Genomic DNA, 13695 nt, shown 5'->3' on the forward strand with positions numbered 1-13695 from the left:
TAAAATATACAACTAAAAAAAAAGAAAAACTGAAAGGGGATTACATAAGGAGGTACATGCTTATACTTGTTTCTGAAAGAGTGAAATGTATACTGGGTGATGAATGCTAAATTTAGTGACATAGGGATTAGGCTAAGCATTGTGGTATAGTGATAGTTACAGATAGTCTGCTTTTGAGAGTTTAGGAAGACAGAAAGTTTAAAATGAAGATACATAGTGTTATCCTCTAAGCATAATAATCACAAGAGCAGATGTGACAACCTGCAAGAGACACTTGTGATCAAGCCTGTTGCCTTTGGATGTTCTCTTATAGAAGGAGGGGTCAGGGAAGCTCATTGATCCTTATTTTGACTCAAGCACTTCCTTCTGCACCTCTTAGATAGCTGTATATTATTCAGCCCTGATTTCATGAGCTGTTAGGGGAGGTGATAGTACATACAGTCTATGAAAGGTTAACTGAAGTGGAGGTATCATTTATGTAGCTATGAGGAAGTCCTTATACATGCTAGGACTTTCTGATAGTTTACTCTTTAATTCTATAATTGTTAAAAAAAAAAACCTAACTATATATAAAAAGAAACACCAACAACTTTGTCCACCCAAATCTTCTATTTCTCATTGTTAGCCCACCTATAACGCTGGACTTTAAATCTACTCTTCTCCATCTTTTCTTCATTTTTCTTCTACTTTAGAAGATATCTTCATGATTCTCTTTTTTCTTTCTTTGCATGAACATTACCTAAGTATCAAATTGTACTGAAGAAACCCGTTGATTTTTATTTCAAACTATTATTTGAATACTCTCATCCAGTTTTTCACTTCTATCTTTAGTAGCTTCCAGTAGATCTCTAACTAAGCCTAGGCTCCAGCAGTCCTTCCTATCATATGTCCACTCAGGGAACCCAGATACCCTGTAGCACTTACAATCATGTGCTTCTTCTATCTGTCTTTTGCCATCTGAACTATTAATTTAATTACTTGCTATTTCCCAAGATCAGGAAAATAGTGATACATTTATTAAGAGTTTATGTACAATCTTTCTTTTACCTTGGTGCCTAGATACCAGCCTAGTTGAAGGCAGAAATTTTGTTACTTCACATTTCCTCTCATGAGTCTTCAGATAAAGTTACAATGAGAAATAATCCTAGAAACACCTGGAAGTTGGAATACCAATTATTAGACCTACACATAGAGATTATAACTGAATTCAGTCTAGAAGTTAGCATCAAGTTCACAGATTGTCAATTGTGTTAATTATGTTTCCATAGCTATGACAAAATAAGAAAATCATAAGAAAGAAATATTTATATTGGCTTATGGTTTCAGAGGCTTTGGCCCACCATCAGTTAGTATGTACTGAGGCAGAGTATCATGGTGAGAGTCTCACCAGATGAATTTTGTTTCTGTTCATGTCATGGCAGCCAGGACACAAAGAGAGGGAAAAAGATGGTAGGTCTCAGTTTTCTCTCAAGGGCACATCTCATTCAGCCCCTCCTCTTAAATGCTATACCAGCTTCCAATAACATAACAGGCTGGAAGCCAGGAAATTATTATCCGGGCTTTTGAGGACATTTAAGATCCAAACTGTAATATCAGAAAATTGGAATGTGTAGTCATGGACAATATAGATCTTAGTCTATGCGAGTGTGCTGTTGACATTATTTTGCAATAACCCATCTCATATCCCTGCCTTTAGAGTGTACATGGTCTTTCTACATAGAAGTTTTTTTTATATTGGAACATTTTGCCTTGTTTTGTGTCTTTAACTTGATTAGTTATGAATTGTTTATCAATCATTACTAGGACCTGAAACAACAATCATTGTACTTTATGAGCTTACTTGAATCTATGGAAGTTTTTCTCCTATTATCTATTTAATTATGTCTTTACCTAATCTCCCTTTCTATTCCTGAACAAGGTTCTGTCCCCTTAATATTATATAATTCTTCATATTTTCTATACTTGTATATTTATTTCTGAGATCTTTGCATTTTCATCTATGCTAATAATTCTAATAAATATCTTCCCTTTCCACTGCTATAAACTTTTAAATTTAAAGCTGGTGTAATTTATGTTCCAAAATTCATTTAATAATACCATTAGTTTTTATCATCTATGTATTAAAATGCAAATTGCACATGCTATATCAGGTACAGTTTTAAGAATCCTAACTGCTCTATTTCTTTTTGTTAGACTTTAACCTGATTTCTATTTTTCTGGTTCTTTTCATATAGCTAAAATTTAACCACTGAGAAACACTATTGTCAGTAGTATTATTGAGGAGTGGGGCCTCTTCCATTGTGTGCTCAAGTGTTGCAGGTGCCAGACTGTCCTAATCTAGGGCAGAAAATGTTCCTGTTCACTAGTGTCTTGATTTGCTTTTTACTGCTGTGATAAACATCATGGAAAAAGCCAACTTGAGGAGGAGAAGGTCTATTTGATTTATGCTTCCTTGTTACAGTACATCACTGAGGGATGTCATGGAGGGAACTCAAGCAGGAACCTAGAGGCAGGAAGTGAAAAAGCAAAAGACATGAAAAAAAATGGTTTTTGCTTGCTCCTCATGGCTTTCTCAGTTTGCCTTCTCATATAACCTAGGACCATCCATAGTGTCTGGACCCTCCCACATTAATTATCAATTATGAATATTTTCCAAAGACTTGTCTACAGGCAATTGTGTGGAGGCAATCTTTCAGCTAAGGTTCATTCTTACCAGATAATTCTAGCTTGAGTCAAGTTGACAAGAAAATTAAAATAAAAAAATAAACAGCTGGGCAGTGGTGGTGCATGCCTTTAATCCCAGCACTTGGGAAGCAGAGGCAGGCAGATTTCTGAGTTCGAGGCCAGCCTGGTCTACACAGTGAGTTCCAGGACAGCCAGGGCTACACAGAGAAACCCTGTCTCGAAAAACAACAACAACAACAATAGTAATAATAATAATAATTAATAATAAAAATAAACAAATAAGTAACCAGCATACTTAGTATCTAAGTGCATCTAACCATAAAGGGTAGTAGCATAATCTGCTATCCTTCCAGCTATGTCTGTGCTCTGTGCTTGTGGAAACATTAAGACCCCAAATACACTTTGAGCCACTTGATTTAGTTTTTATTCTCATTTACTTCCTTTCTTATAACACGCTTGTAATACAGGGCCAGTTCAAGCTAACTAGATGACCCATAGTCTTTACATTTTCATTATGGCCTCTTCTACCCTGGTTACTGGCTAGATAAACGTATATCATTTTCATTAGCCATAGCTCTGGAAAAGACATACTTTCCACTCCTCATCTGCCTATGCATTGTAGCAGCTTGTCAGGAGAGTGATAAATGAGCCAAAATTAAAAGTAGAGGAAACAACATCTATCAAGTCAGGATCATAATAAGAAGCTCTGCTCTTTACATTTGAAAATTGTAGAAAATTTATTCTGATTCTCAGCTGAAGGAGTGGAAAGCTGAACATTACCTTTCTCCTACTTTCTTGAAAGATACACAATAAGTAGAATAGTTCCCAGCATCGATGAGAAGAATTATGTGATAGCATAGAGAAGACAGATCTCATACATATTCATCTCCTTCCAGATAATCAGATATAATTGTTCTGGGAGATTGCCTGTGCATTAATATTGCTTTAAAAGTTCACTATATGATCTACAGCCAGGGTTGAGTACCACTTCTACAGATTAAAATAGGCTCATATTATTAGGTCTTTCATAAGACTTTATGGAAGAGTGCTTTCCAAAGTACGAATTGTGAATCTTGCAAAAAAGGACACAAATAGTACTACTTAAAATGTAAAACCCTTGTTCTCACATAGTTCTTTAGATCGAGTTTGTAGGAACGGACTTTAAAATGGTCATTTTACCTGTCTGAAAATCGTTATTATGCAATCCAATTTTTAGAGAATGAGGACATAGTTGACTATATAAAACACAGGTTACATTTGCTAGTTCCAAATGAAAAGCTTCTGTTCAAGTTTAACTACTCATGGAAGCCAGATGCTATAGACTGTCTTTGTTTGATTCCCATCATGCACCCCAGTTCTACTCATTTCCTGATCCCCTCATATCCAACCTTTGCACTTGAAACTTCACTCCCCTCCAAACAACACACACACACACACACACACACACACACACACACACAGAGAGAGCATAGAAAACATCTCATCATAGAAGCTGTAGTACGTCACAGTGTGCCCCACAGTATATCCCTTTGTCCACACACCTTCACTTGCAAATGTTCATTGCAATGAGTCATTGGTTTAATTCAGGATCTCTGGCTTTTGTGACATCATCAATATTGGATCTTCACTAGACCTCCTCCTGGTTATCCTGTTGTTGCCCTTTATCATGGAGATCCTGCAGCTTTGGATCAACAGGACTGTTTCTTTTATGTGTCTCAACCATTTGCAGATGATATAAATTTTTGAGTGGGCCTACTCACAGCCCTGGATCTAGGTCTGGGTAGTAGCTGAGCTGATCAGCACATGAGCTTTCTCTTACCAGCACCACCAGGTGAGAGCTCTCCAGCATTGCTCCAGGTAGGCCAACCAAAGCTGCCATCAATAGGAGACAGAGTCAGCTCTCCTGCTCTCATGCCCTTGGGCCAACTTTTCTGTACGCACACCTCCAGAGCCAGTTCCCCTGTACTGCGCAGTAAAGGTGTGGGATGCTGCAGCCTGCAAGGGGCTGGACCAGTTCTCACACCCTCTGGATTGGTCTACTAGTGCCTTCACCATCAGGGCCAGCTGTGCTGTATTGCCCAGGTGAGGTGCAGGATCTGCTCTCCCAAGTGCTGCAGCTGATAAGGAGCAGGGCTAGTTCTTCCATGCTCATGACCTGTGGGCAACTTTCCCAATTGTCAGAGGTAGCAAGAGCCTCACTTCTGCACCAGTGCCCCCCCCACAACAGATGAGTGGGGAGCTGGCTCACTTATACCCCCTCCACCAGGGCCAGCTCTACTGTGCTTTCTGGGCAATGCGCACGGCCTGCTTGCCAGAATGTTGCTTCAGGTGAGCTCTCCAGAGCACCATAGCCAGTGAGGGGCAAAGCCAGTTCTGCACAGCTCCTGGGCATTCACATGGTTCCTGGTGGCTGCCCCAACCAGGGATGTCCCAATGTTCTCTAGTGATAATATGAGCTATGGACATAGACATTGACCCCTGCTGCTGCTTCGCAGACCCAGACATGGCCTTCAGTGGCAGCTCAGGATGGGACTTCACTATGGCCCCAGGTGGCAGAGCTAGCCACTCACTAAAGGGTACTCTTCTAGTTCCATCTCTCTTCATAATAAACTGTTCCATTTCTCTTTCTCTTCCATCTGCCCACCATATACTCACACATTGTGCACCTGGCAGGCCCCTAGGTAATATCCTTTGGCAAGCAAGTGTCTATGGCCTACCTATACAATATGTTAGAGAGCAGGTCTGTGGGTGCCATGGTGGTCTGCACGTCCCTGTCTGTCTTCCTCCTCCCATGTTGCACTGTGTGGTGGTAAGCAGGGTTCTATGTGATCATGGCCCACCTGTGCCATGCAGGGGTTAGGGACAGAGGGCAGGTCTGTGTGTGTCTTTCCCTGCCTGTAGTGTGTGATATGGCAGAATACAGGTCTCTTTCTGTCTTTCTTCTCTTGCAGTGCATGGCCTGGATTTGATTTGATAACTAGACTTCCAAAGTTGCCCTTTGACTTCCACATTTACACCATAACTTGTTCACACACATATCGTACACACAATAGTAGTAATAACTATTAACAATAAACAATAAATAGTAAGTTTACATTCAAATTTTTAAAAGAATTCTCAGAACCTATGTAAAAATACAGATAAGGCATGATCATGAGAACTAATATATGCTATGCAGGTAATACCTGTGCTTGGGTGAGAGTAGGGACGTGAAGATAAAGGCACTGGACGTGAGATCACAGGCAGATGCCTGGGGGCTTCCTGACTGACAATTTAATTCTAGTTTCATGAGAAAGTCTGTCACAGGGAATAAGGAATAAGCATAGTAGAGGAGGAATCTTAGCATTCTCCCTTGCCTTCCCTGCATACAAACACACACATGTACACACAAACACACACACACACACACACATGCATGCATGCACGTGTACGGAAATCACCGTTACCATAAATGCAAGGACAGTAGAGTCTAGATGGAGGCATAGCATAAAAGAAGTGAGAGAAGAGAGGTGTGACATTCACGTGGCAAACATACAACTGAAAAGCTAGGAATCAAGAGAACACTTGAGATCAAATAGGTGGTTGGTATCACTATTTTTCATTCATGATGATCTTGAATAAAAACTTTTTTTGTCTATAATGTTTATGCAAACTTACCATGACATATCAGAAAACATTTGAAAGCATTATCCTGAGCTAAAAAATATGTAAAGTAATAACAAGAAAGTAAGAATTGGAAAGTTCACTTCCTGTATTCTGTTCCTAATCATTACCCCAGCCACCATATCTATTGAACCACCCCAAAACACTATGAGTGATTCTATTATGGGGAATTATCAGTGGCGGGCCTATACCTTCCTTTAAATTCTTCATCTTTTGGAAGATCTGGTTCAATATCACTCCAGTTATAAAGTCATTCTCCAACTGTTCATAAATGAAAATTGATCCTTCTTTTTGTCCCATAGCTATAATATGTATCTTTCCTTCAGCAGAGTTATTTCCCCCTAATTGTCATTAGATATGCTAGCATATTGAGAACAAGGCCCAGGGACATCTCATGATTGACTCTTAAATACCTATAAGGGAACCTGGCACATATGTACTTGCTGAGTGTTGTAAAGCAGCATCCCCCCAACAAAAACATTGTGTCTTAGAGGGAAATTCATAAAGACTTAGTGTTCTAAAGAGAGCTGAATCTCATTAAGCTCAGTAAGTAAACAGTCCAAAGTTCAGGATGTCCCTGAAATTGAATAGATTTATTACATTCTTCTCTCCCCATGTCTACACAATAAGGACTGAGAGACACAATTAGACTAGGTGAGTTTTCTGGAAGAGGCAGATCATCCAAGTTGCCTGAAAAGTCAAAACAAATCAAGACACCTGAAAGAGGCTAAAATCAACAGAGTGACCTAGGTACACCCTCCATAGTGTTGAACTGTCCACAGGTTGTGCCATGAGCTCTATGTTATCCATTCTGGGTCAGGCTTTTAGTAATAATGCTGCTTTTGAGCTATTTCTGCTCCCATTGCTATAACCATCACCTATATTCCTGTCAGTTATCTGAATATAAAAAACTGGTTCATCAGTTGAACTTAGGTGCTTACTGTGTGTGGTTTGTTGTTGGTTTCCTATCTAAGGAGACGGATGTTTGCTCACCTCTACCCAGGAGAAATGTAACACTGTGCGGGGAAAATTGTGACAGACTTTTTATTAATTGAATCAGTTCACCATGCCCCTGTGTTGAACCTCATTCACTGATATACATTTAGAGAAAGAATGTAGTGAATGGAATAATAAAGGGAAGAAAAGAAACTGAATGTCCCTAGAAGCTTTTCACACACAATTATAGCTTGCAAATTTTCACTTATGTTTCAGACAGCATAAGCAATGTTTACTAGTTCACAATTTAGTCTCAAAAATGAAGTACTTTACAAAAAATTCCTTAGGATTTCTGGTTTGAACTATTTTACATAGATAGAAGAAAGTTTATTGTATTTATTACACAGGAACCAATGACTGGCAGATCTACCACCTTCCTACAAAATAGCCTCATCCCAAGTTTTATCATTTGCTAGAACATGGAAAAATAATATACACAATTTTTACTTAATCTCAATTGTTTGTATTCTGAAGCAAACATCATCTGAAATTCAAACTAGACTAAATCCAACTTTATTACAGGTGTCCAATCTAATTGCATGGGAAACTAACATTTCCCCACAGGAGTAAGTGTCCAAGATAGAAAGACTAACTGTGAGGAAGGCAACATCAGCCAAACAAGTATTACTAGTCTCTCTTTTTTTTTTTTTTTTTTTTTTTGGTTTTTCGAGACAGGGTTTCTCTGTGTAGCCCTGGCTGTCCTGGAACTCACTCTGTAGACCAGGCTGGCCTCGAACTCAGAAATCCACCTGCCTCTGCCTCCCAAGTGCTGGGATTAAAGGCGTGCGCCACCACCGCCCGGCGCCAAACAAGTATTAATCAACATCTTCTATATTATAAATACTAGTCTAGAAAACTGAAAATAATACCAGTTTAAAACAGTCACCTTCCTGATTCTAAGGAGCTTGTGAGACAGGAAACAGAGATACTTATATAATAACAAGAGCATGAGTCAACAGCATGAAGCTTCACAAATCATTAGCAAAGTTTGTAAATTAATGAGATCTACCATAGCACTCTCTGGCAAGCAGAAACCTATCAAACACACCTCCTGCTTTTCATATTTTAATGTATTTTAATTCTGGACTGAATGATGCTCAGACTTTATGAATTGAGTTATCACAGGTAGGCCTTTGGCTGCTATGTCTCTCTGCTTATTCATCATTTACATAGTTGTGTTCTAGCTGTTCTAGCTATGTGATTAACCTCTCTTCATCACCACAGGGACACTTCACAAATCTACACATTACAGACATGAGCAGGTCAGGCATATGAGATACATTCTACTAAAAGCATCTCTAGAAGTAGTAAATTTCAATAGTGAATATTTGGTAGGATATATGTTTGAGGTTCAAAGAATAGCTGGTGAGGTGTACCTAAGGAAGTAGAGAGTGAATTTTAAGCCACTGTAACCTTCTCCTTCATAGTTCCTGTTCCAATAATTAGTCAAGGAAAGGCAAATATACATCAGTGGTGATAGAACCAAAGGAAAATGAATGCTGCTGGAAGTTGGGAAAATGACATTTCAGAGAAGTCATAATGCTGGATGAAAGTGTGGGATATGAACTAAGTTTTGCAGGAAGGCAGGCCAGAGGTGGATGAAGAGGAATTGCTTCAGGAAGAGGAAATAAAATAGTATGTGGTCTGGTTTGTGAAAGGCGGGCCTGTTTAATTAAGTAAACAAAATCAGTTAAAGGGCACTGATTGGAGCAAGATAGGTTAGAGTGAGTAATTTTCAGAGGAAATCCTGGCCAGGGCAAGAAAGACTAGGGATCTTTATCTCAGAGCAAATGGATAGACTGAATCACATTAATGAATGGGCAGAGAATGGCCCATCACTGGAGCAGACAGAGTAGAAATAAAGAAACGAGTGACAAAACTACAGCAGATAGCTTAGAAGACAGATGACAATTACACAAAAAAGGAAAGTTTCAAAAGTGGTCTGATGACAGATGATTGGGGGGTTAAGCTACCAGACTTGGAAATGAATTTGGTGTGAGCAGTAGTTGCCTACAGCTACTGCTGATACTGTGCCTTGCCTGGTGGGATGACACCAGTCTCTACCACACTAAAGAACAGAAACTAAACGAGTGTTGGCTGTCAACCTGAATAACCTTGAACCAATCAATGAGGGGACAAGACCCCAGGCTCACATGTGGGAATATCGAGATTAAATTAACTAAAGTGGGAAGACCCAGCTTATCTGCAGGCAATACCATTCCATGAGCTGGGTACTTGGACTGAATAAAGGTGGAAGGCCAGCCCTGTAGTAGCATTCTTTGTACTCTGTATCCTGACTTCAGACAAAATATAACCATCTGCCCCAAGTTACTGTCTCCATGACTTCCCTGGATGAATGGCTGCATCTTTGAACTTTGAGACAAAATAAACCCTTACTTGAGTTGATTTTGTTGGTTTCTGTGCAAACAGGAGGAATGTTGCCGGCCTGGTTCTGCTTCTGCCTTCAGAATATCCAGGCACCATTGTATACCTGTAGGATTGGAAGGAGCAAAGTTCATCCAGCATTATGACTTCTCTGAAATGTCATTTTCCCAACTTCCAGCAGCATTCATTTTCCTTTGTTTCTATCATTACTGAGATATATTTGCCTTTCCTTGACTAATTATTGGAACAGGAACTATGAAGGAGAAAGTTACAGTCGCTTAAAGCTCATTCTCTACTTCCTTAGGTACGCCTCACCAGATGGATTCACAGGAACTCAGCCAACTTGAGTGTGTAATGGCCCATTCTGCTACTGTGAAACAGCCCATTCTGCTGCTTGGTCCGCAGGTCAGGGTCTAGCAAGAGAGAGAGAGTGGGGATAGAGGGGCTAGAGACATGAAAAATGGAGACGAGAGAGTCTGATCAAGTCTCTTTTATTGAAAAGAAATCCTGGGTATTTATACCCTTTACCACATGCCTTGCCCTCATGGACAAGCACAGCTGAAGACACTATATCATGCGCCTAGCAGCATGGAGACCATGTTCACCTAGCTGCTGACAGCAATAAACAGCAAAACAAGATGTTTATCAGAGTGTGCTCAGCTGTTGCGAGCTGTTGAAAACAAGTCTCTTGTCAGGGTATATGGCTTGAGATGGCTGTAAAGATGATAGCCGCTTTCAGCTAAGAGTCGGCTCCCAACATGAGTGCCCTGGAGAAACAGCCTTCTCTGAGATGGTTTTCAATGGAACAGTTCTCTTATTGGGTATAACAAGGGCTATAAAAACCTTAACCCCACAGAAAGTAATCTATACATCAGGCTTGGGTCACTGAGACAAATCTGAAAATAGTGAAACTTTGCCTTTACCCTGTGGCATGCATGACCTTCTTGGCTTTTTTCTCTGGAAATCCTAGATGAGTAGCAGATCATAAACTACATTTTTTTTTTGAGACAGAGTTTCTCTTTATAGCCTGGGCTGTCCTGGAACTCACTCTGTAGACCAGGCTGGCCTCGAACTCAGAGATCTGCCTGCCTCTGCCTCCCAAGTGCTGGGATTAAAGGTGTGCGCAACCACTGCCCGACCATAAACTATGTTTTAAAGAGAGAATATGTAAAAAGAAATTGAACAGTTTTGAGAATGGCATCCAACAGCTCAGAGATAAGTGAGAGAAATTAAATAACACAAATGTGAAGAAGCATCACTGTTAAAGTTTTCAGAAGCATTTACCAAAATGTAGCTTATGCTATGAGAAAATTATCTCAGAAAGGAGCAACCAGATACATTTGTTCTATATAGTTAAATGGATCCATTGACAGTCAATTGCAATGAAATGGCTAGCTTAAGGGTACAAGGAGCACCAGGATTTGCCTGGCTACCCAGTAAACTGTTATACTCAATTCTAGATTCTCAGCTGGAATTTAATAGCTGTGTGACCTTGGACAGGAGTTTAATCAATGTATGTCTCTAATTACTCATCTTTAAAGTGGAATAACATCTTCCTAATGGGATTAATGGAAATGATATATAAATATATTTCTTTTTAAATTAATTAATTAATTACATCACAAATGCCTCCTCCAGGTCCCTTCTATAAATATACTTATTTAAAAGTTAAAGAAATTTCATGTTAATGGTTTGTAATTATACCTAACAGTTAATATTGTGTATTTACAAGTAAATATGATTATTAATAAACAACCAATGCCAAAAGAACTAGAGGGATGAACATTAGACCAGTGTCTAATATAAACAACAGGCAAATTTATGCGGGGGGGGAGTATGTTTAAGAACAAGTAAGATAAAGTCAACACTATGTGTTTGTGCTTTGAAGTGTCTTCTAGTTGCAGAAAAATACAACAGTGGAGCAAATGAAAATAGCAAGAAATTATCCTGCCAAGAACAAGAGCTCAGAGGAGGGCTTCAAAGCCTGACTCCCTTCCTCTCTCTTCCCTCTCTCCTTCCCTTCCTTCTTTCCCTTCTGATTTAGTCTTTCCCCTTTCTGTTCTAGAAGGCTTTGCTTTTAATGGTGTGAGATCTGACAACATTCTCTTTGTTTTAAGTGGTGGATAGATGTGAACTGTTTTCTCCTCAGATTTTAATATCCAGGATATTTTTTGGAAACTGTAGGAATGATCCTGGAAGCAAGTGAAGATATGTGTGCCATAATTACCAATATAAGTATCTAAGAAAATGTTGTACACATTTATTCCCTCATTCTAAGACATGTATTTCAGTGTAATATTTATACACACAAATATCTTCTATTTCATTGCTATATCTATAATAACTAAAGGTGTATTTTAGCGAGAAGACATACTATGCTAACTGTCTCAGAAATTTTTATGTCGTTGTGACCAAGTACACAACAGATATGACACTATAGGGAGAATTCATTTTTGGCTCATATCTTCAGAGTGTTCTGCCCATCACTTGACCTCATGTGGTTCAGAAGAATATTACAACTATAGGAATGTGAGAAAAATGAGCTTCTCCACTGCTTGGTGGACAGGAAGCAAGAACAGGGAAATATAGGAAGGAGCTAGAGTGAGCTATGGCTCCAAGAACATACACCCAGTGATCTGTTTCTTCCAAGAAGCCCATCTCTTTGCCTTCCACCACCTTAGAATATTAATATTATATGAATCCATCAAAGGAGTAATTTTGGATTAAGTCAGAGCCTTTGCATCCTAACTGTGCTTGGGAATACCCTCACAGACACATCTACTTTTGACAATCAGAATTAACCATCACACCAACATGAAATAATTTTGACAATAAAGACAAAGCAGAACAATAATAAATCTTTTGTAAAAGAATCATTTTGTAAAAGTATTCATTATTCACTTAATACACTTTAATCAAGTACTTGTTGTAGTTAAAGTGTGAACTACCCCAGTAGTCATGGTTGAAATATGAACTACTCCAGTAGTCATACTTGGTTCCTAGCTGGTGGCATCTTGGGAGATTTCAGAACCTTTGACAGGTATGACCTACACTGGCAAAATAGATACAAGAAGGCATGGCTGTGAAGGTTGGACCTATTGTTCTTTTTTTGTTTCTGTTTCCTGTCCATAATGAGCTCAAAAATTTCTCTACCACAGTGATTCATTATGGGAAACACATTAAATGGTGCCAAGGACTGTAGACTGAAACCTCTGAAACTGTGAACTTCAGAAAAGTTTTCTTCCATTGAGATATCTTGCCAAGTATTTTGTCACAGGAAAAAAAAACGGGTTTGGTATGACTAAGCCTGATTGTGTGTATTATAAGTTTGGAGTTGGTTTTCAGGAGAAATTTGAATAGGTTTACAGAAGAGAAAAACTAAAATGGTTTTAGATTCTGTGGGATCTGATAACCAAAATGTCAATAAGAATATATATATATATATATATATATATATATATATATATATATTAGACTATGCTTATTATAATATTGTATGTAGAAATAAGAACTCTGTCTAGAAGTCACACAAATTACATTCTAGCAAATAATTTGCCTGTATTTGTTTGCTCCCTGAAACTGTGGGAGGTTGAGTATAGAAGTGATGTACTAATATTCACAGTAAAGAAACTTTTAAGGCATTATTGCCTTTGGTTGGTGGCACAGTTACTGCTGGGCACATTTAGGCAAATTACAGTGAGCCTCAGAAGCAATAGTAGGTTGGAATAGATTGATGAACCTGTAGTATGATCAGAAAAGCCTGTGTAAAGTTAGAGCTAAAGAAGCATGGCTTCTGAAGAGCCTATTAACAATAAGAAGAAACTATCTACTTTGAATTAAAACAATAGAAAATATGCCTTGAACAATTCAGAAATTATTCATGCTCCAACCAAGGTAGGTTCACAGGTATGAAAGAGTAAAGCCATTTAAAAGATTTTCCCCTGAGAAAAGAATGCTTCAGGATAC

The sequence above is a fragment of the Grammomys surdaster genome, unplaced genomic scaffold, assembly GCF_004785775.1.
Source record: "Grammomys surdaster isolate TR1022 unplaced genomic scaffold, NIH_TR_1.0 223, whole genome shotgun sequence".
Classification (NCBI taxonomy): domain Eukaryota; kingdom Metazoa; phylum Chordata; class Mammalia; order Rodentia; family Muridae; genus Grammomys; species Grammomys surdaster.